At 41.9% G+C, this 22,626-nt stretch overlaps 1 long non-coding RNA gene across 1 annotated transcript in view; it reads left to right on the forward strand.

Moving 5' to 3' along the window:
• The window catches only part of LOC148216572 (uncharacterized), an 83,594-nt gene extending 62,325 nt beyond the window's left edge, over positions 1 to 21,269 (forward strand). The window contains exon 3 of the long non-coding RNA XR_015795153.1: positions 20,418 to 21,269. This is a non-coding gene — a long non-coding RNA (uncharacterized LOC148216572). The remainder of the gene's footprint in view (positions 1 to 20,417) is intronic.
• The last annotated feature ends 1,357 nt before the right edge of the window (positions 21,270 to 22,626 follow it).

A 22,626-nucleotide genomic window follows, 5' to 3' on the forward strand; every position in this document is an offset into this window, starting at 1 on the left:
CTTCCTTCTCTCCCTCCCTCCCTCCCTTTAATTATTAAATGCATATGCCACCCATCTCTCCCAGAGGGTGACCTTGGGTAACTTACAATTAAAAACCAAGACAATGAAAACAATAAAATATAAATACCCCCTGATTAAAACACAAATAACAAACCTATAAAAGCAATATACAAATCAAGAAGATGGGGGAAGCAGTATCAATCATCCCACGAACCAGTTCCAGCAATGTGAGCCCCCATCAGACCCCCAGCCCATCTGGCATAGCCATGTTTTTACACCTTTTTGGAAGGCCAGGAGAGTGGGGGCAGCCTGCACCTCAGCTGGCAAGCTGTTCCACAGGGCAGGGGCCATGGCAGAAAAGGCCTTCTTCCTAGACCCCGCCAGCCAAAATTCCTTGGCTGGCGGGGTCTGCAGCATGTCCTTTCTCACAGACCGAGTGGGGTGGGCAGATATAACAGGGCAAGATGGCTCCTCCGATAACCTAGTCCTGTGCCATGAAGGGCTTTAAAGGTGATAACCAACACCTTGAATTGGATTTGGAAGCAAACCAGCAACCAATACAGCTCGCATAACAGACGTGTTATATATGCTGCCCTAGGGGCACCCAAGATTGTCCTCACCACTGCTTTTTGTGCCAGCTGTGGGTTCCAAATACTCTTCAAGGGTAGCCCCATGTATTTTTTTATTTCATACGTTTATTTGCAACCATAGGTTTTGTGAGTACACAGTGAAGGTGATGAATAGATTTAGAGGGTTAGATTTGGTAGACAGAGTGCCTGAAGAACTATGGACGGAGGTCCGTAACATTGTACAGGAGGCAGCAACTAAAACCATCCCAAGGAAAAAGAAATGCAAGAAAGCAAAATGGCTGTCTGATGAGGCATTACAAATAGCTGTGGAAAGAAGGAATGTGAAAAGCAAGGGTGAAAGGGAAAGATATAAGCAACTGAATGCAGATTTCCAGAGAATAGCAAGGAGAGATAAGAAGGCCTTCTTAAATGAACAGTGTAAAGAAATTGAGGAAAACAATAGAATGGGGAAGACTAGAGATCTCTTCAAGAAAATTGGAGATATCAAAGGAACGTTTAGTGCAAAGATGGGCATGATAAAGGACAAAAAAGGCAGGGACCTAACAGAAGCAGAAGAGATTAAGAAGAGGTGGCAAGAATACACAGAAGAACTATACAAGAAAGATGTCCCTGATGTCCATGCTGGTGTGGTCACGGACCTTGAGCCAGACATCCTAGAGAGTGAAGTCAAGTGGGCCTTAGGAAGCATTGCTAACAACAAAGCTAGTGGAGATGACAGTATTCCAGCTGAGTTATTTAAAATACTAAAAGATGATGCTGTTAAAGTGCTACACTCAATATGCCAGCAAGTTTGGAAAATGCAACAGTGGCCACGGGATTGGAAAAGGTCAGTTTACGTTCCAATTCCAAAGAAGGGCAATGCCAAAGAATGCTCAAACTATCGCACAATTGCACTCATTTCACATGCTAGCAAGGTTATGCTCAAAATCCTACAAGCTAGGCTTCAGCAGTACGTGAACCGAGAACTACCGGATGTACAAGCTGGGTTTCGAAGAGGCAGAGGAACTAGAGATCAAATTGCCAACATTCGCTGGATCATGGAGAAAGCACGAGAGTTCCAGAAAAACATCTACTTCTGCTTCATTGACTATGCAAAAGCCTTCGATTGTGTGGATCACAACAAACTGTGGCAAATTCTTAAAGAGATGGGGGTACCAGACCATCTTACCTGTCTCCTGAGAAATCTGTATGCGGGCCAAGAAGCAACAGTTAGAACCAGTCACGGAACAACCGATTGGTTCAAAATAGGGAAAGGAGTACGACAAGGTACTGTCACCCTGCTTATTTAACCTATATGCAGAGTATATCATGAGAAATGCCAGGTTGGAAGAATCACAAGCCGGAATTAAGATTGCAGGGAGAATCATCAACAACCTCAGATATGCAGATGATACCACCCTAATGGCAGAAAGTGAAGAAGAACTAAAGAGCCTCTTGATGAGGGTGAAAGAGGAGAGTGTGAAAGCTGGCTTGAAACTCAACATTAAAAAAACTAAGATCATGGCATCTGGACCCATCAATTCCTGGCAAATAGAAGGGGTAGAAATGGAAGCAGTAACAGACTTCATTTATTTGGGCTCCAAGATCACCGCAGACGGAGACTGCAGCCATGAAATTAAAAGACGCTTGCTCCTTGGGAGGAAAGCTATGGCAAACCTAGATAGCATATTAAAAAGCAGAGATGTCACCTTGCCGACAAAGATCCGCATAGTCAAAGCTATGGTTTTTCCAGTAGTAATGTATGGCTGTGAGAGCTGGACCATAAAGAAGGCTGAGCGCCAAAGAATTGATGCCTTTGAACTGTGGTGCTGGAGAAGACTCTTAAGAGTACCCTGGACTGCTAGGAAGTCAAACCAGTCAATCTTAAAGGAAATCAACCCTGATTGCTCATTGGAAGGGCTGATAATGAAGCTCAAGCTCAGATACTTTGGTCACCTAATGCAAAGAGAGGAGTCTTTGGAAAAGACCCTGATGCTGGGAAAGATTGAAGGCAAAAGGAGAAGAGGACGGCAGAGGATGAGATGGTTAGATAGTATCACTGAAGCAATGAGCATGAAACTGAGCAAACTCAGGGAGGCAGTGAAGGACAGGAAGGCCTGGCGCAATATGGTTCATGGGGTCACGAAGAGTCGGACACGACTTAACGACTGAACAACAACAACAAATTTAAAATTACAGCAATCCATATCAATTCAGTCTGTCCCCTCCAGTATTTGCTCCACTATTTGTCAACATTTGCCTCCGTATCTTTCTTGCAGCCATTGCGAACAATCCAACTTGATTAGTTACATATTCACTTTCATCAGACAACAAAAAATATTTTTTTTCTAGATTAGTCTGATTCAACTGACTTAGCAAAGGCGTAATAAATCTAACTCTTGGTTCTTGATATAATCTGCAGTGTAATAAATAATGAGTCATATCTTCCACCTGTGAGGTATTACAAATACATAAGCGGTGTGTAGTTGGTAACCCTCTATATCTTCCGTCTAAATAGGCTGTTGGCATTGTTTGAAAACGAAGCTCAGTAAAAGCTTGTCTCAGGGACTGGGGTATGGAATACTGTAAGTAATGTGATATTCCTTGCCAATTTTTAAAAAGATGATACTACTTGGCCAACTTAAGCCTGCATATCTGATCTCTATCCTGTCTAAAATCTTTAAAAAAGAAATAATCCCTCAATACTGTATGGTAGTGTATGTCGTTAAACAGTTCCTGATCTAGGGATAATTGAAAAAATAGTTTTTGACACAGAATCGCCCATCTGTTGCTATTAAAATTTTTGTAGAGGCATTTTTTTGCCAGATAATTATTGGGCATAAGAACTAATTTCCTATAATATAGGATTATTGCCTTCTTTACTCTTGTATTGATTGATGGGAGGCCGATTTCTAATCTCAACATTGCCGCTGGTATACATGAAGGTAAGGCTAGGATTGATCTCACAAATTTATTCTAATGCTTCTAATTTTCTAAACCCCTAAATTGGGGCCCCATATATCAACTGTGATATTGTTTTCCCCTGGAAGATCTTAAGTGCAGGTTGAACTAAGCATCCTCCTTTTGAATAGAAGGAACAAATAGCCCTCATAGATCTCATGGCTGTTATTTTTGTTGATGCTATATGTGAGTTCCAAGACAATGTTTCAGTAAACTGGATACCCAAATACTTAAATGACCTCACTTGCTCTGTCTCCCTGCCATCTAGAGTCCATCTATGTCTCTTTGGTCTTTTGGCAAATACTACTACCTTGGTTTTAGAATAATTTATCTGCCAGTGGTTTTTCTTACAATACATGGCAAATTCTGTCAGAGTTCTCGTTCCAATTAATGTTGTCGACATAAGTACCATATCATCTGCATACAGTAATATAGGGACTGTTTTACTTCCAATGGATGGAGCGTGGAAAAGGATTATTAAAGTGTTCTACGATATTGTTTATATAAAAGTTAAAAAGGAAAGGGGCCAGTAGACAGCCCTGGCAGACACCTTTTAAGATTTTAATCTGCTTTGTTAAGGAACCACTCTGATTTATTCTTACTTGTATATAGGTGTCTTCATTTAATATATATATTAAATAAAGTAATCTTCTATCTATATCAGTAACTAAAAACTTCTCCCATAATTTCCCTCTATTTATTGTGTCAAAGGCAGATGATAAATCAATGAATGCTGCATACAGGCATTTTGAGGGTCCATTCATTGATTTATGGATCAGGTGTTGTAAAATGAAACATTGATCTATAGTACTATGTCCCTTTCTAAAACCTGCCTGTTCTTCTGCTATAAGCTGCCTAGTATCTGCCCAACCAATCAGTCTGTTTAAAAGGTATCTTGTATATAGCTTGCACCCTATGTCAATAAGACTTATAGGTCGAAAATTAGCTGGATATGTAGTATCTCCCTTTTTATATATTGGGATTACTATACTATTATTCCAACCTACAGGTAATCGACCAGTGGCACTGATATAGGTAAACAAAGAGGCGAGTGTAGGGGCCCACCAATTGGGAAATGCCTTAAAGATTTCTGGAGGTAACATGTCCTCTCCTGGGGCTTTACCAGCTGTCTGTTGTGCAATTATTCTTTTAACTTCTGCCACAGTTACAGGGGGCCATTTTGGGGATGTTTTTAATATATCAATACCCCTTAGCTGTTGGTTTGATGTACTAGTATCCTCAAATTTATTTTTAAAATAAACTATCCAATCTTCCAGTGTAATCTGGGCTTCTATCATTACTTTTATTTCTCTCTGGCCTTGGGAAACTAGTTCCCAGAATTTCGTATCATTATTTTGCAAACATGATAGTCTTCGTTCTTGCCACTGTTTTATAATAATCTTGTTTACTCCTAATCAACGCTTGATATTTTCGGCATTTGTCTCTAACTGCCTCTACCGTATCAAATGATTTATCCTTCTTTATTTGTCTGATAAGTCTGGCTAATTCCTTTCTTTCACTTCTACATTCATGACTAAACCATGAGATTCTGGTTTTATTCGTTTTCCCTTGCCATGTTTTACACACCAGTGGTTTAAGGTTGCCAGCCATTTCCTCATATATGCTCTTTGCATTTCTGGTATATTGAATAATGGTAAGCCTCTGTTGTAACATTGTTGGACTATATAATGTTGATCTTCCAACTTCAGCCAAGGGGAGCGTCCACTTTAAACATTTCTGATTTTGTATGGAACCGTCTATATTATGGTTCTCTTGTGCTACATTATTTCCACCAACCCACATTAAATCCAGGCTGATTGATAAATTTTCACTCTCAGATTTGTCTACAATATTAAAACACTGTACTAATGGGATCAGTGAGGGTGATATAAATATATAATCAACAACAGCTCCCCCTCTATGACTGACTGATGTATATGAGCCCCCAGATTGATCCCATTGTGATCCATGTAAATTGACCATTTGTAGTTTATACATCAGTTTGAGTAGTTCTAAACCACGCTTATTCTGAGTCTTATCATATGACATATGGCCCAGGGGGAAGGTGGCCTCCATTTCAAATAGGCCTTTATCTTTTAAGTTCAATATTTCCAGACCTGGGCCAATTCTAGCGTTAAAATCCCCACAAATAATTAAATCTACACTTGTGGAATACTGTAATGTATCAACTAAAGACTGTTCCAATTTATCCCAATTAGCCTGTTGTCTGGGTGGGGCGTAAATGTTAGCACATATTAATGTTCTCCCTTTAAATTTCAGCATCAGTATTTGGATTTCATCTATATCATAATTTCCAAGATTTATTTATTCTCACATCCAGATGTACTGCAATTAGGCTCATTAAACCCCCTTTGGCACACCCCATTCTTTGGTCCCTCTTGGCCCATTTATAAAAACACATATAACCAGGTATAACTGTCACCTTATTTTCCACCAACCAAGTTTCTTGGAGAAAAATCATATCATAATCTTGTAAAAAATGCAAGAATTCCCCATCTATACATTTGCCCGCCCATCCAGCAATGTTCCAAGATATACATTTAATTGCAGATGTCTTCATATTGTTTTCTTGTCAACTCTGTTGCGTATCCTTATTTTGAATTTGACTCTGATGATTATTTTGTTTACTTGTCCTGCGAAATTGTTGTGTTGACATATGACCTAGCTGTTGGCCTCTGGTCCTTTCTTCCTTTGAGGTATTATATACTTCTTCTGGCCATGTCGCTTGTTCTATTGAATTCAAAGTTCCTTGGATATCCTCATAGACACAATTATTTTTAGGCCCAGGGATATTTGATGTAGACTTATATGTTACATCCTGGGCTTTCTTGGAGGGTCTCAAATTCAGATGTATATCTGATTGCTTTATTCTATGCACTTCTGTGGTAGTCTTATAAACTCCTGCACTATTTATTTCCATTATCTTATCCATCTCAGGTGACAACGTATTTCGTACTGCTCTATGAGATACCTGCTGTACCAGGTTATGCTTTTTTATATAGCTCCTTTCATGAACATTAGCAGTGCTTACTATATGTTGTTTTGCCAGAGCACTGTATTTTGGTAATGCACATGATATTGTAAGGTTTGTTTCTGTATTGCTTGGGTTTTCCCCCATCTCTGGTCTTTCACTATCCTTACCCAAGTTGTTATATTCGTCTTCTTCCATGTGGTACCTCAATTCTTTGTGTTTCCGATGTTAATTGGATCGTGTTGTTTTTATAAGCTTCACAAAGTATGTTATTTTGGAAGTTTCTGGATACCCCTATTGAAAATTTATTCAGCCATCTCTTTTTCTTTATCACCGAACTGGCCGTTGCCATAGACTCAAACGTTACGATTGCTCTGGTATTTATATAGTTATAAAATAGGTATTCTACTCTATTTATATCTTTTGTTGAGAGGTTGATTACGTCTAGGGACTGCATCAGATGAACAAAATATATTTTCCTATCAAACTGAGTCTGTAAACCATTAGGTTTGGGGTAGTTAATGAAAGTCAGTTTGTTGGGGATCAGTTGTAAATGCCAGGTATTTTGTTTAATATCAATATTTCTTAGTTGGTTCTTGGATAAGGAGGCCATGCTGAGATCAACTTGCATTATAGGTTTGTCAAATTGAGTACATTTACTATCTGGTTCTAATTGGGTGGGGTTTACTTGTTTGCTCCTCTGACTCTTTTCATTCAATTTGTTTTGTGATATCTGGTTTCCTTTATCTTTCTTATGTTTATGCTTTTTTCTCCCTGGGTTATTCAAAGATTTTCTTGATTGTTTGCTCTTTTTGCATTTAGTCTCAATGATTTGCCACAGTTTATTTGGCTTGAATTTCTTTGTTTTTCTGTGACATTTCAGGTTTTTAATGTTTTTACTTTTCTTGACTTGATTTCCCTTTTTATTAGCCTTCTTTCTTAGTTTAACACCTTCCTTGGGTGTTTTTATTTTTTGTTTCACAGTTGTTATTTCTATTTCTTCTTCAAGGTTAGAAATGTGGCCTATTGTGGCTGATGATGGATTCACAAGGGTTTCTTCTAGTTTATGGACTTTTCCATTTATTGTTTTAAGTATCAATTCTGTCAAGGTTTGTAGTAGATCTTTACACTCTGCTAAAAAGGATTTCATCATGGATATGACTTGCGCCCATGAATGAGCTAGACTATTTAAATTCTGTTGTTGTTTGCTAAAAATGTCTGTTAATGTTAGCAGACCTAATCTTAATGATTCATTACTGTTTCCAGTTGTAAAACCTGGAGTTGGGGAGTCATTTATATCTTCAGTCTCCTCACCTCCCTGTACTGACCAATTCCTCTCTGTGGGGGTATAGTTCATTTATGTCATGTAAGTTTGTTGATCCAAAAGGGCAAATTCTTTGGCTAGGTCTACTCCAGTTTCAACCGGCTCTGTTGTAAACATACAATGAGGCCCTAAAGACCAGTCAAGAATTGGCTCTACTATAGGACTGTCATTTGGGATAGTTAAGCCATTGTCTAACGCAGGGTTAAGAGAGGGCCTTGTTGGGGGAAAAAAGGCTGGCTCTAATCCTAGTCGACAATAGCTGCCTCTTGTAAGTACCATTTTAATATTTAGCAGATTGTAATAATAGTCCTCCTTCTTATATTCTCAATCATTCTTCCATCCTCCTGTAGTGAGTATTCTTAACTTTACTAATTACTTATCTGTATTATAGTTGGGAGAGCTAAAATAAAGTTTATGGGATAGGATGCTTTGAACTCCACTTTTAGTTTACATTCTTTGTTATCAGCATACCACGCTTCTACAAAAACGTGGCTTGTCTCAATGAAGCCACAGCTGATATTAACGCTGTATACTTCATTCAAGCTCCTTCCCAATGTTTATAAAAAAGAATTAAAATTTATCAGGTGGTGCTCACATACATGCAGGCTTCTGTGTCGCCATCTCACCAGAAGTCAGGGCAGCCGGTAGCCCCATGTAGAGTGCATTGGAGTAATCCAAATGGGAGGTGACCAGGGCGTGAGTGACCATGTGGAGGGCCTCCTGATCCAGGAAAGGGCGTAACTAATGCATAACACAAAGCTGCACAAAGGCCCTCCTAGCCGTGGCTACCACCTGCTCTTCAAACAGGAGTTGTGGGTCTAGGAGGACCCCCAGATTACACCCAGGTCTGTCTGAGGTAGTGCGACCCCATCTAGAACCAGAGATGATAAGCTCCTAGATCTTGAGGCTCTCCCTATCCACAGCCACTCCGTCTTACCAGGGTTCAGCTGAAGCCTGTTGTCCCCCATCCAGGCCCCCACAGCCTCCAGGCACTACGAAAGGGTAGCCACAGCATCACTTAGGTCACCTGGGATGGAGATATACAGTTGAGTATCATCAGCATACTGATGATACCTCATCCCGTGGTGTCAGATGATCTCACCCAGTGGTTTCATGTAGATATTAAATAGGAGAGGCAAGAGCACCGAACCCTGAGGCACCCCACAAAGTAGGGGGGGCAGGCTGGATTTCTCACTCCCTATCAACACTGATTGGTGTCGGCCTTTGAGGAAAGAGCTGAACCACCACAAAACTGTGCTGCCCAGCCCCAACTCCTGCAGCCGACCCAAAAGGATACCATGGTCAATGGTATCGAAAGCCACTGAGAGGTCAAGAAGAGTGAGCATGGACACACTGCCCCCATCCCGCTCTCACCAGAGATCATCTAAAAGTGTGACCAATGCTGTTTCTCTCCCATAACTGGGCCTGAAGCCTGACTGAAAGGGGTCCAGATAATCTGTTTCCTCCAGGATCCTCTGAAGCTGTTGTGCAACCACCTTTTCCACAACCTTGCCCAAAAGGGGAAGGTGGGAAACTAGATGAAAATTGTCCAGAAGGGTGGGGTCCAGTGATGATTTCTTGAGGAGGAGGTGGACCAGAGCCTCCTTAAAAGGCATCAGGAACACTACCTCCTGCAAGGACGAATTGACCACCACTAGTACCCACCCCAATGTCACCTCCCTGGAGGCTTTAACTAACCAGGAAGGACAAGGATCTAATGCACAGGCAGCCCCGAGGACCCTGTCCACTTCCTCAGGTCCAACAGGATCAAACCGTTCCCAGATAACCGGGTAAGTCTGCTCCCTGGACATCTCCACTGGACCTGCATTATGCTTAGCCTCCAACTGGGAATGGATCCAAGCGATTTTATCTGTCAGGTGTTCCGCAAATTCCTCTGCAAGGCCCTGTAAATGGTCCTCCAAGCCCCCCTTACCCTGGAGGGACCAGGTGACCCAAAACAGGGCCACTGGGTGACACTCTGCAGATGCAATAAGAGCGGAGAAATAATGGCATTTTGCTGCCCTTACCACTGCAAGGTAGGCCTTAATAACCTGTGTTCGGTCAGACTCGTCCTTAGTTTTCCACCAGCGGCACTCTAGACGTCTCTTGGCCCTTTTTAGCACCCTTAACTCCTCCGTAAACCACAGGGAGTGTCAGGGGCAATGGGTCAAGAGAGGACGCACAGGCACAATCCTGTCCAAGGCCCTGGTTGCCTCCTTATTCCAGGCTGCAGCCACAGCCTCTGCTGGACTGTGCAGCAAAGCCTCAGGAACAAACTCCAGCTCCCTTTGGATCCCTTGTAGGTCCATCAGTCGCTGGGGGTGGACTGTTCGAATAGGTCCCACCTCTCTGCGGGGGGGGGGGCAACATAGGAGAATCTCGAGGCCACCAGGGAATGGTCTGACCATGACAAAGGGGACAATACCAAATCCCCCACCAGATCATGCTACCACTGCTCCAACAAGAAAGCCATGTCTGGAGTGTGACCACTGTCCCGAGTCGGGCCATGGATGACCTGGGATAGGACCATGGCCACCATGGTAGCTATGAACTCCTGATCCACCTCCGTGGCCAACCCCAACCAGCTTGGGTGATGGTGATTCCACTCTTGAACTTGTACCCTTGTGATTATCTGGCTGAGGGGGTTTAAGGCTATGCAGAACAACAGTGGGGACAGTGCATCACCTTGGTATATGCCACACTTGATGGCCACTTTATTATATATATATAATAAAGGGGTTTTTCTCAACCAGGACTGAAAGAGGAGGCTCTAAAGATTTGTTTATAGATAAGATATGGGAAGAAGAGAGTTTTTGTTGTATTTTCAGAGAAAGTGACAAGCTATGGTGTTAAAAATAAAGGATTACAAAGTTGGCTTATTTACTTAAGGTTAAAATATAGATGTTTCTGGTATGTGTTAAACTTTGAAGGAGTTTCTGAGAGGAGACAAAAGGAAATCAACTTGTGGGACACTATTTGAAGAGATTAAAGATCAAGATTCTTAATAAGTTGTTTTTGGTAGCTCTTAATGGATTTTACTATGTTCAAATGAGGAGACTTTAAATATTTGTTTATAGATAAGAGATAAGATATGGGAAGAAGAGATCTTTTATTGAAATGTTAGAGAAGGTGATAAGTTCCTGAAATTGTATTTGTCTTGATGAAGGAGGAAGTAATTTCTTTATATATGTTTTCTTTTCTCTTTATATCTTTTTTTCCTTTTCCTTTTCCTTTGCACTTTTTTTCTTTTTACTCTTTATATTTTTCTTAGTTTGTATTAGTTTTATATCTCTGTATTTAAAACAAAGATATAAAACTAATTTTTTGTATTGAAACTTATAAAGTTTTATTGAAATAAAGTTCAATAAAGTTTTATTGAAACTTATAAAGTTTCAATAAAAATTATTAAAAAAAAATTCTGGCAGCTCAGTCAGGGGTCTTCATTGAGGTCCCATTATTAAATTCCACCCAGCAACAGGAGCTGGAATTTTCCATAAGCAAAACATGCATTTTGCCATTGAGTTCAGACTCCATCCCAGAGACCAGGCAAGAAAATGAAATCAATTTTACAATCATATCTTACCTTTCCTCTAAGGTGCTTCATCCATCCTTCTGTTTTCACATGAATGCTGTGAGATGGATGGAAGGATGTGACTGGCCCAAAGTTATCAATCTATATACTACTAAAACTCTCGTGTCTGTAACCTTCAGTTGGGCAAAATGGTGCATCATAGGGCAACAATTTTTGAACCAAGGTACCTCAAATGGACTAACTTACAGAATGTGTCCAAAATCCAGGACCCATGACTCCTGTGGGATTGAAATTTGGGAAATTTGTGACTGCTTCAGCATTGCTGTGCTGCTGTGCCATCATGGTCAGCCCAGGTCACATGATCGTCATGGGTGTATCCCTGAACTCTTTCCCACCTCCCTCTGTCCCCTGTGCCCAATCTGCTGGCAGCAAGGCCTGATGGGCGAGTGATAATTGGCTGCTTCAGAAACGAGGCAGAAATTTGAAATCTCTTAATGGCTGTGGATGTTGAGGGAAGGCTGAGGGAGTGATTTGGATGTCTGTTGGCGAGGTAGGGCTGGCTGGGGGGGTGCCAGTGGTCGGTGGCTGAACCCTCTTCCTCCCTCGAGAGAAGGGACCCTTGGGGGCAGAATGGGGAGTGAGATTGCAGTTTTCCTCCTGGTCCATGGCTCCCTTTGTTCCACCTCCCCCCAACAAAGTGGCAGCAGTTCTGCTGGGGAGGAGGAGGAGGCTTCACTGGAGGGTCATGAGGGGAGGACAAACTGCAAGCCTATGTTATATGTGGAAAAGAAGGGAGGAAGGAAGGGAGGGAGGGAGGGATTCCCAACCTCTTTCCCATCTCCCTCTGACCCCTGCATCCACCAGCATCCTCCTTCCTGGGCCTCCCTGCACTTGCACACACCCTGTACCCTCTTTTCCCAGCCTTCCTGCACTCCCACACTCCCACACACACACACACACACACACACCAGTGCCCTCCTTTCTGGGCCTCTCTGCCTATGCTTGCACACACATATGCGCTCACCAGCACTGTCCATTCTGGGCCTCTCTGTGCTTGCATGCATCCTGTGCCCTTTCTCTGGCCTTCCTGTGCTTACACACACACACACACACGCACCCACCAACACCCTCCTTTCTGGGCCTCCCTGTGGTTGCTGTGGTTGCTGTGCTTGTGCATGATGATCCAACGGGTCACCTAGCCACAGTTACATGATCATCATTTACAACACTCCCTGCCAGCTTCCCACAAGGAAAGTCAATGGGGAAGCCAGCAGGAAGTTGGAAGTTGCTCCTGCTCCCACTGCTTTTTTGCCCTTGGTCATTCTGTTTCTCTGTTTACATAAGGAAATATATCTGAATTGTTGACCCAACAGGTCACAGGTTGTCTAGTAAATTCTGAGTAGAAATTTGAGCCTGGGTCTACCCAGGTCCAGCATCTCAGCCACTAGGCTTACTGTTTACTCCATGTATTGTTATACTATGTTTACTCTAAACATAGCAAGGTACATAAAGTCACTGCATGGTTCCTACTAGCCTATTGTTACCTGAGCTTTCTCTAGCTCTGTCTCATGATAACCTTAAAATGGATACAGATGTAGGGGGAACTTGCATCTTCTGCATACGAGAGCCTACTCTATCACTTGCCATGTCTTAGGAGTGTCATTTCCATGCCATTTTTTGTATATCAATGCCAAGTAGGGTGTAGTTCATCTTCCATATTGAGTCTTAAATGATTGTGCGAATGTTCAACCATAGCCCACATTTACACTTCCATCCACCCTCCCTTCTTTTACTTCCAATTTTGTTATTCTCTTGTTCTATTTAATGAGTCCATTTAAAGAGCAGTCATTCCCCTAATTCTTTTGTAGATAACTTTTCATCTTTCCCACAAACTGAAATGTTTGATTTGAAGTCAATTCAACTTGAAATATTACGGTATGCAATCTACAAAAGCTTCTCCACTCCAGTGGAATGGAAGATGCCAACAGAGAGAATTTAAACAACAGATGAATCGCACTGGACCCAACTATGCAGCAATTTATCTCAGAGAAATGTGTTGAACTGGAGCGCCTGCAAACCTCACAAGGTGGCTCACAACCAGTATACCCATTTTGGTAGTTCATCTTGTGGCAGAATGGGAAGAGTGTTAATTCCTCTGCATCTACATATTCTTTGCGTAGTGTCCAGTTGGCCACTTAAATCATTTGCTCATACCGCAGTCTGCTTCATTTTTACTCCAGATTCCCTGTGAGGGCTTCTCCACCAAGAATATGCACTACCTTTTCTTCCACAACAGTCATGTGCTAAATTTAGTTGAGCCTGCACCAGCTTTTCTCAATTATGCCTTGGGTCTCAGTGGGCTGGACACTGAGACCCAAGTATTAGTGAACTGGATAGATAATTGGCTTTGTCAGAAAAATAAAAGAGGACTTTATAAACTGAGCTCAGGAGCTATTGCTGACCATTTTTTTAAAATAGAATCTAAAAAATTACAAGTTTTTCAATAGCCTATATAGCCTTTGGTTTTGACTCAAAGGCTGGTTGGACATGAAAGAACTCCTGTGTACACACCTAACCAGGAAATGGCTTGGGGGATCTTTTGTGCTGAATGCTGGCAGCAAATGCACAGATCTCATTTTATGTAGCGAGTCACAGAAGAATTGGGAGAAGAAAATAGGTTATGGTTCATAAAGCCAGATTGGAATGATTTTCAAAATCATCACTAAGAATTAAAAGTAGCAGTGCAATGCCAGTGAACTGCTTCATGAATATCTCCCACATTTGCTTTGAGACCCCAAAACTGTGAGAGCTATAGCCACAATTCATTTTGTACGTTTTGATAAAACATATTCAAAAGATTCTTTTTTAATCGTTTTTCGCCCCACGCTGTGAAAGCTCTGGACACTGCTTGAAATGACAGTACTAAGAAATTACTCATAGCTAATCATGTTCTCCAATTAAGCCTCATTAAGCTATTAAAAAAGAAAGCCATGTCATTGTTGCCCTGCTTTGAAATATTACTAGATAAATAAGAATGTGTTTCAAGGCCTTTGTATATAATTACAATGGTGTTTCAAAATCCTAATTACAGAATGCAAACCATCTTATTTCTTATGAAATATTGTTCAAACTGGCGTCTAAACTTCAAACCAGGCAGACAACAAGCCAGCAATTTATGCTGTTGTACAAGATAGGGTTTCCAGAGATAGAGCTCACAGACAGTAAAAGAACTCTGCTTGGAAAGCTCCTTAGACTAAAGGAGGCCCTCTTAAAGGTGCTCAGTGGGGTGATTAGAGCACCTAAATAAAGTTCCTGAGAAATAATTTATGTATCTCCCTTCTTCATTTCACTCCTGCCTGCATGGTATTTACTTCATCTGGTAGTTTTTTAGCATGCTTCATTTTCTCCAAGTGAAGCACTATAAAAGAAAACAGAAATCTTCACAGATGTGTACTGTTAACCCTCACATTTGATCCAATGTATATTTTGACAGCTTTTCTCAGCCTGAAAATAACATAACCAACACATGAAAGAAACGCTCTTTAGCAGATATATCTCAAGTAAAGTGTAGTTAAACTTAGTTTAGCTTAGGTAGCTTTTCAGTACATGGTAGCACATTTTTGTACCTTCAGGTTTGTTTGTTTGTTTGTTTTTAATATTTCCAAAATCTTGCCTTGTCAGCTTCCCTTGAGTCTATAGGATTTTAGTTGTTGGAGTCATGGTGAAATGTGGGACTGGAACTGGGAGAAGCTCACCAAATATCTCTTGCTCCAACCCACCTCCCAAGACTGTTGTAGGGATACCCATGTAAGCTGTGTAAGGATCGTTGCATTTGGCGCTGAACAAAAACCTCGTGAGACACAAGCTCGGACAAAAGTTAGTTTACTCAGGTGTAATGCATAATGGTTACAGACAAAGCCAGGATTGGCTTGGTGCGGTTTCTTACAGTCTTTTTATAGGGTTCCCCCCTTGACCCGCAGTACCCCTCAGTTCTGCCCCTTGTCCTTGCCCTGGGCTGCCCATCTGTTCGTGGCGATCTTCCTTCCCCCCCGCCATGATGGCAGATTCAGCCGGTTTCTGCTGTGTTCTGATCTGCTTCTTTTGTCTCTCCTGCCCTTGCGTTCCTGGGGCTTTTCTTGTGGTGGCTGTTTTAATCTGGGTTTGAATTGCCCACTGGCTGCTGCGCTTCCGGCGTGTCGTGAGCCGGAGTTGCCTGGGGCACCTGGGAAGCCGGCTGCGCTGCAGTGTTGCTGCTTCTTAATTGCCCGCCCCCTGCCGGCCGTTAACTTGTGGTTGCATTGTTTACTTGCCCTGATCACCTTTCGCCTGGGGCGGTGAAACTGACCAACGGCACTGCGCGGCTGCGCTAGGCTGAATCTGACAAGCTCCCAGAGGAAAGACAGAATATTAAACTAACAAATAAATGAACTTGGGAAAAACTTGGGATCAAGTACAGTATTTTGAGGGGAGAAAAATGTAGGATTTAATCATATGCCCTCTTTGACCGCCCTATAAACAGATCTTTTTCTTGAGAAATTTGATAAAGATAAAATAAATAATAATTTATTAAAAGGGAGCCAGTTTGGTATAGGTGATTAAGGGACCAGGTTAGAAACCAGGAGACCATGAGTTCTACTTCTGCTTCAGGCACAAAGCCACTGGTGACTTTGGGGCAGTCCTTCCCTCTTAGCCCTAGAAAGAAGCCAAGGGCAAACCACTTCCAAAAATGTTGCCAAGAAAAACTACAGGGACATTTGCTTGTAGTCACCAGGAGTCAAGTCTGACTCAAAGGTGGGGGGGGGGAGCATTAATTTTTTAATCCTGCCGCTCCCCATTTTCTCTTTAATTGAAAAAAAATAAGATATGCAGCTAAATGACATATTTGAAGTCCACCTCTGCTTTGGATCTGTGAGGAAATGCTTGAACCCACTGAGCTTATTGACTATGTAATTGCTCACCATTGTTCTGGAGAGCAAGTCCTAGAATAATAGATAAGGATGGGCAGATTCTAGTTTCACAGAAGGAGGAATAGTAGTCCAACAGAGCCTGTGGCTCAGAATGGTAGACCCTTCTCAGGAGGTGGACAACCACGGCCAGGGATCCCTTAATTGGGTTTCCTGCACTGAGCAGGGATTGGACTCCCTTCCATGATTCTATTGTGTTGGAAACGGGATCTGGCCCTTGGGACACCTTGGGTCTTTGGCGTGGGCAGAGGGACATAGCTTTTCCTTGCAAACTCCTCAGAAGGAAGGCACATTGCACTTCCCAATGGACCACACACACACACACCACTCAAAGATGTATACCAACTGGTCTCTATATTTCCATAACTGCATTTTCTGTCAGAAAAGAAACTGCAGTTTTGGCTATCTCTACTTCAGTCAGCGTATGTATGTTGTATGACAAAAATATCCAGTAGTCCTTTTTAATTATTTTTAGTTCTTCCTCTCTATAGTTGTTTTTTCTCATGTTTATGTTTATTATGACTGAGTTTAGCTCTTTTTTTCTTCTTTGAGAAGTGACTATGACTTTTTATCTGTTGAAATGGAGAAGAAAGAGTTAAGGTACTAGCTTAATGTAAATAAATCAGCTGTGGCTTGTTTTTTGGTTTTGGTTTTGCGCAGAACGGATTTGGATTTTTATTTTACTTTATTCTTATTAATTGGTTGATTGAATTTATGATTATTTGTAGACTGCCCATTTTTCTAGGGACTTATAGCATGGTACAAATAAAAATGCTACAGTTCAAACCATCAACAATCTAAGCTAGCTAATTAAGGCTATCCCATACCTTATCATACACCATATCCACATCCACTGAACAGTGTTTGCAAGGTATAGTAAAAAAAAGTCAATATGGTGCCTGTAATGGTGCAATCATCTGTTTCTACATGCAGTAGCTGGCAGAGCTTTGATCACATTGTTATGGCTGCCATTGTGCCCTTTTTTTATTATGCTTTGTGGACACTCCTGACTCTGAGGAGTAGGCAATTTTTTTCTTCTTCTTCTTAAAAACCAGGGTTGGGGGCATTCCACTGCTTCTCTACAATCACTTAAAACCTGCATTCAACCTCACTTAAAACCTGCATTTACAAGCCTTCAACTAATTGGTAACTATTTTATTTCAGAAAGGTAGGCTTAGTTCCTTGGAAAACGATGAGCCATAGTACATTTCTCAGTCATCTCGAGAACCATCCATTCATCACACATACTTGTTAATAAAGCAATTCCACAAGCAGGAGAAAATGCTTAGTCCAGATAAGCCCAGCAACTATAAAATCAGGCATCCCACATGCAAATTTTTATATACTACTAAAACTCTTGTGTCTATAACCTTCAACTGGGTGAAATGGTGCATCATAGGGCAACAGTTTTTGAATCAAATAGGCTAACTTACAGAATGCATCCAAAATCCAGGATCCATGACTCCCATGGGATTGAAATTTGGGAAATTTGTGGCTGCTTCAGGACTGCTGTACTGCTGTGCTGCTGTGGTCAGCCCAGGTCATGTGATCATCATGAGTGTATCCCCAACCTCTTTCCCGCCTCCCTCTATCCCCTGCACCCAATTGGCTAGTGGCAGGCCAATGGGCGAGTGGCGATTGGCTGCTTTGGAAATGAGGCAGAAATTTGAAATCTCTTAACTGCAATTGGCAGTGATAGAAGAACAAGGGAGCAACTTGGATGCCTGCTGGTGAGGTAGGACTGGCTGGGAGGCACCAGTGATCGATGGATGAACCCCCTTCCTCCCTTGAGGGAGGGGTCCCTTGGGGACATGCCATAATGAAGAGCAGGGTTGCAGTTTTCCTTGTGTTCTGTGACTCCCTTTCTTCCGCCTCCCTCCAGCAAAGTGGCAGACAGTTCCACAGGTCAGTTGAGAGGAGGAGGAGGAGAAGGCAGTGGTGGCTTCACCAGGGCTGTCCTGAGGGTTGTGAGGGGAAGACAAATGGCGCAAGTCTATGTTGTATGTGAAAATGAAGGGAGGGACGGAGGAAGGGAGGAAGGGAGGAAGGGAGGAAGGGAGGAAGGAAGGAAGGAAGGAAGGAAGGAAGGAAGGAAGGAAGGAAGGAAGGGTCCCCAACCTCTTTCCCACCTCCCTCTGGCACCTGGGCCCAATCGGCTGGCAGCAAGGCCTGATAGGCAAGTGGCAATTGGCTGCTCTGGAACTAAGGCAGAAATCTGAAATCTTTTAGCGGAAGTTGGTGGTGAGGGAAGGACAAGGGAGCAACTTGGATGCCTGCTGGTGAGGTAGGGCTGGCTGGGGGGTGCCAGTGGTCAGTGGGTGAGCCCTCTTCCTCCATTGAGGGAGGAGGCCCTTAGGGACATCCTGGAATGGGTGGTGGGGGTGCAGTTTTCCTCATGGTCCACAGCTCCTTTTGTCCACCTCCCCCCAACAAAGTGGCAGGCAGTTCCATGGGTCAGTTGAGGAGGAGGAGGAGGAGAAGGTGGCGGCGGCTTCACCAGGGCTATCCTGAGGGTTGTGAGGGGAGGTGCAAGCCTATATTATATGAGGAAGGAAGGAAGGAAGGAAGGAAGGAAGGAAGGAAGGAAGGAAGGAAGGAAGGAAGGAAGGAAGGAAGGAAGGAAGGAAGGAAGGAAGGGAAGGAAGGAAGGAAGGAAGGAAGGTAGGTTTTTGATCCTCCCTGCCAGCTTCCCACAAGCAAAGTCAATGGAGAAGCCAGCAGCAAGTTGCAAGTTGCTTGCACTCCCACTGCTTTTTTGCCCTTGGTCATACTGTTTCTCTGTTTAGGTAAGGAAATGTCTCTGAAATGATGACCCAATGGGTCACGTGTTGTATTATACAAAAATTGGGCATCTGAATAGCCACTTGGAATGGTTGACTAGATACCATGTCAGCCAAAAGGAAACAATTGCTCAAGAATGATCATACTATAAAATGTCAATAGCAGCACTAGCTGCTATTGGGACCAAAACCATCCAAGTATGAAAGAGCAACAAAGTTTTACTATAGTGGTGGAAAACACACCATGGATGTCAGCTTTACCCTAGATAGCAGAGCATGTCAACTTGCCAAGCCCTCCTGATAGTTGCAGGAACAATTGAAGTACCTATATTTTCCATTTACACATCTATTTAAATGAGTCCAGTGATGTTAAAGACCATTTTTACATGCAACTTCAAAATCTTTCAACTGTGTGCCCAAGGATATTTAGTCCTAATAGCTGGGGACTTCAATGCCTGTTGGGTGTAGATAGGACAGACTTGGAAGAAACCTTTGGAAAAATTGTCCTGGGTGAAGTAAATGGAAATGATATCAGACTGTTATCATTTGCAGTAGGTTAGTAGTAGGAAACAGCTGTCAAGCAGATATGGGCACATCCAAAATAATCTCTCAAAGAATTCCCAATTCATACTTGCATTAGAAAAGGGTACTTGTTCTCACCTTTGCTGTTCAATGTCATAATCAAAGTCATAATGAGGAGAGTTTTTGATGGCAGGAAAGGGATAGGATAGGATGCAACTCACATAACTAACCTCATGTTTGACAATGACGGTGCCATATTTGCAAAGAATGGTACAGTAGCTGCAGACATTTTGTGTGATGTCACAAACACAGCCATTCACGTGGGCTGAAAATGTATGCCAACAAAACAAAGTCTTGACAACTAATAGGTCACAGAATGCTATCATTAAGTTAACTAGTTCAAATATCTTGAGTGCTGGTGGAAGAACAGAAAACAGGCTGCTGGTATCTTTAGGTAGTTAAATTGATGTCTATGGAAGAAACAAAACATTACAGTGAAAATCAAAAAGCAAATCTTCCAGGCACTAGTCCTGCCAGTGTTGCTATACAAACCTGAGACACAGTTAAAAGCAGACCTAAATAAACTTGATCTTTTCCTAATTGATACCTATTGCATATACTGGAAATTTGCCTACATGACCATCTCAAGAATAAAACCATCAAACTGAGATGACCTGATGAGCTACTGAACAACATGTTGAGGATGAAATACAAAAATGATTAAGATGATGTGGACATGTATGCAGAATGACAAAACATTGCCTTCTTTACAGATTACTGTAGAGAAAGCTCACACAGTGGAAGGCCCAACCAACAACTCTGAAGAAAACATGGATGAAGCAGATTGAAGACAACCTGGAAACTGTAAAGCTCAGTTTAAACAATGTGAAAGAAACAGACATCAGCTGTAAAATATGGGAAACTGTTATAAGATGTGTCCATAGTCCAGTGGCACCACAGCAACATACTGACCCCAAGATCAGTCCTGCCCAGATGTTCACTACTTGCTAAGGGGAAGGAGGAAGCTGTTTACTGTAGTGTATTGGTTTCATTTTTGTCACTTTTACCTTTTTTGTTTCTGTACAAGAAAATTCAGTGCAGTTACAATAGCTAATAAACATACATTTATGTTATCTGAGGGACCACCTCTCCCTGATTACATCAGCCCTTCCCACTAGATCCAGCAGGGAAGGTATGCCATGCATTCCTTCGGCCAGGGACTTGCATTTGGTGGGTCCCAGGAGGTGGGCCTTCTCTGCTGTGGCTCCCTCCTTGTGGAACATTCTCCCCCCTGAAGTGAGGCTCACCCCTTCCCTGCTGTCATTTAGGAAGTCCCTCAAGACCTAGTTATGTCATCAGGCCTGGGGGTCTTTGGCAAACAGAGACATTCTTAGATGGCTCCACTATGATTAATAGTCTGCTCTCTCCATGGAGTTTGTATATTTAAAAATTTAAAATTAAAAAAAAATGTTTTGATGTTTGCATTTTAATAATCACTTTTTTATCTTTTATGATTGTTTTATCTGTTATTTTATTCAATTGTTGTACGCCTCCCAGAGTCTCTTTGTATGAGATGGGGAGCTATATAAATGTGATAAATAAATAAATAAAATTGCAATACTGTGTAGCTGCAAAAAATACAGGTTTAATCAGCACTTGCAATGTTGTAATATATCAACACTGTATAAATATATCTGCAACTTGGCTATGAAGACTGAACCCTTCTCCCCAAGATCTCTGGACTTGGTATAGGCCACCCTCTTTATGGAAAGCCACACACTTCTAGTCAACTGCCAGAAATGCACATGCACAGAATCTTTTTCTGATTTACGGAAACACCAGATCAGATCCCGAGGCCATGAAAATACCTCTGTGAGATCAAACATGTTACCTTTGTGACATAAAGTTCCTGGTTGGGGCCACACACAGCCAGCTCATATGCACATAACCAAAACTCTGATTTGCATCAGAAACACCACTGTGATCTGGAGCTTTGGCAAACTTGGAACTTAAAAATCAAGATGGATGTTGCTGACACTAACTGGCTGTGGATCCCCAGTTTCTGGGAGAAATTTTTCCAGCCTGCTATGGGATGTCAGGACTAAACACAGAGTTTTGGATGGGGAAGCTGGGACGTGGTTGCTGCATTGCTCTTCAATTAATGGATTAGTTTTGTACCACAGAAAAAGCACTGAAGATATACTTTTTAAAAGCCACCAACAGACTGAAGCCAAGGTCAACCTCTCTCCCTTCATACAAAGGGTTGCTGTCACCCGCTTTCAGGAAAAGTTAAAACCCTACTCACAGGTTTGAAATGAGAACACAATGATAGACATGTGCTCCCCCTCCCTCCCCCCCGCAAACATTTTTCAGAAAATGGTGTACAGATATGGGGATGAAATGAGCACAACATGGAGAAACCAAAATTGATATATTTGCCTGTCTTTAGCTCAAAAATCAGATTCACAATAAATATATGCTTATTATAATAATGTTTTAATTTAAAACTTAAAGAATCCTCCCAGAGAGGAAATTCCATCCAATTGTGATATTATCTCAGTTGCCTGGGGTCTTGCCCAGAAACAGGTTAAAAAAAATCAAGGTGACATTCACAACTGCACAATGGTTTGTTGTGATTACATAAACAAAGGGGTTGGAATCTGATTTAGCGGTCACCATCTTGACTTTTTGACACACTCCCAAAATACACACCATGGACAACCCCAAGCCATTGTAAGAACACAAAAGTAAAAAGTACAGGTCAAACCATTAAAAAAAATGCCTATTTGCTGTAAGGAAATTATCTCAGATAAAGGTTGTGTCCTTTAAGTCAGTCTGAGCTCCTGTAAGCTCATGGACACATCCATACAGTTTTCTTGGGTAACATATCAAAGTAGAAATTCAGATTAAAGTATCACCATCCCATCATATATACATTAAATAATTTTTTTCTCTCTTAAATTTCATTCTATATCTTTCAGC

Source organism: Python bivittatus, unplaced genomic scaffold, assembly GCF_059951505.1.
Source record: "Python bivittatus isolate LINGU-HERP-01145 unplaced genomic scaffold, Pbiv_v1 ctg000170_np1212, whole genome shotgun sequence".
NCBI classification, from domain to species: domain Eukaryota; kingdom Metazoa; phylum Chordata; class Lepidosauria; order Squamata; family Pythonidae; genus Python; species Python bivittatus.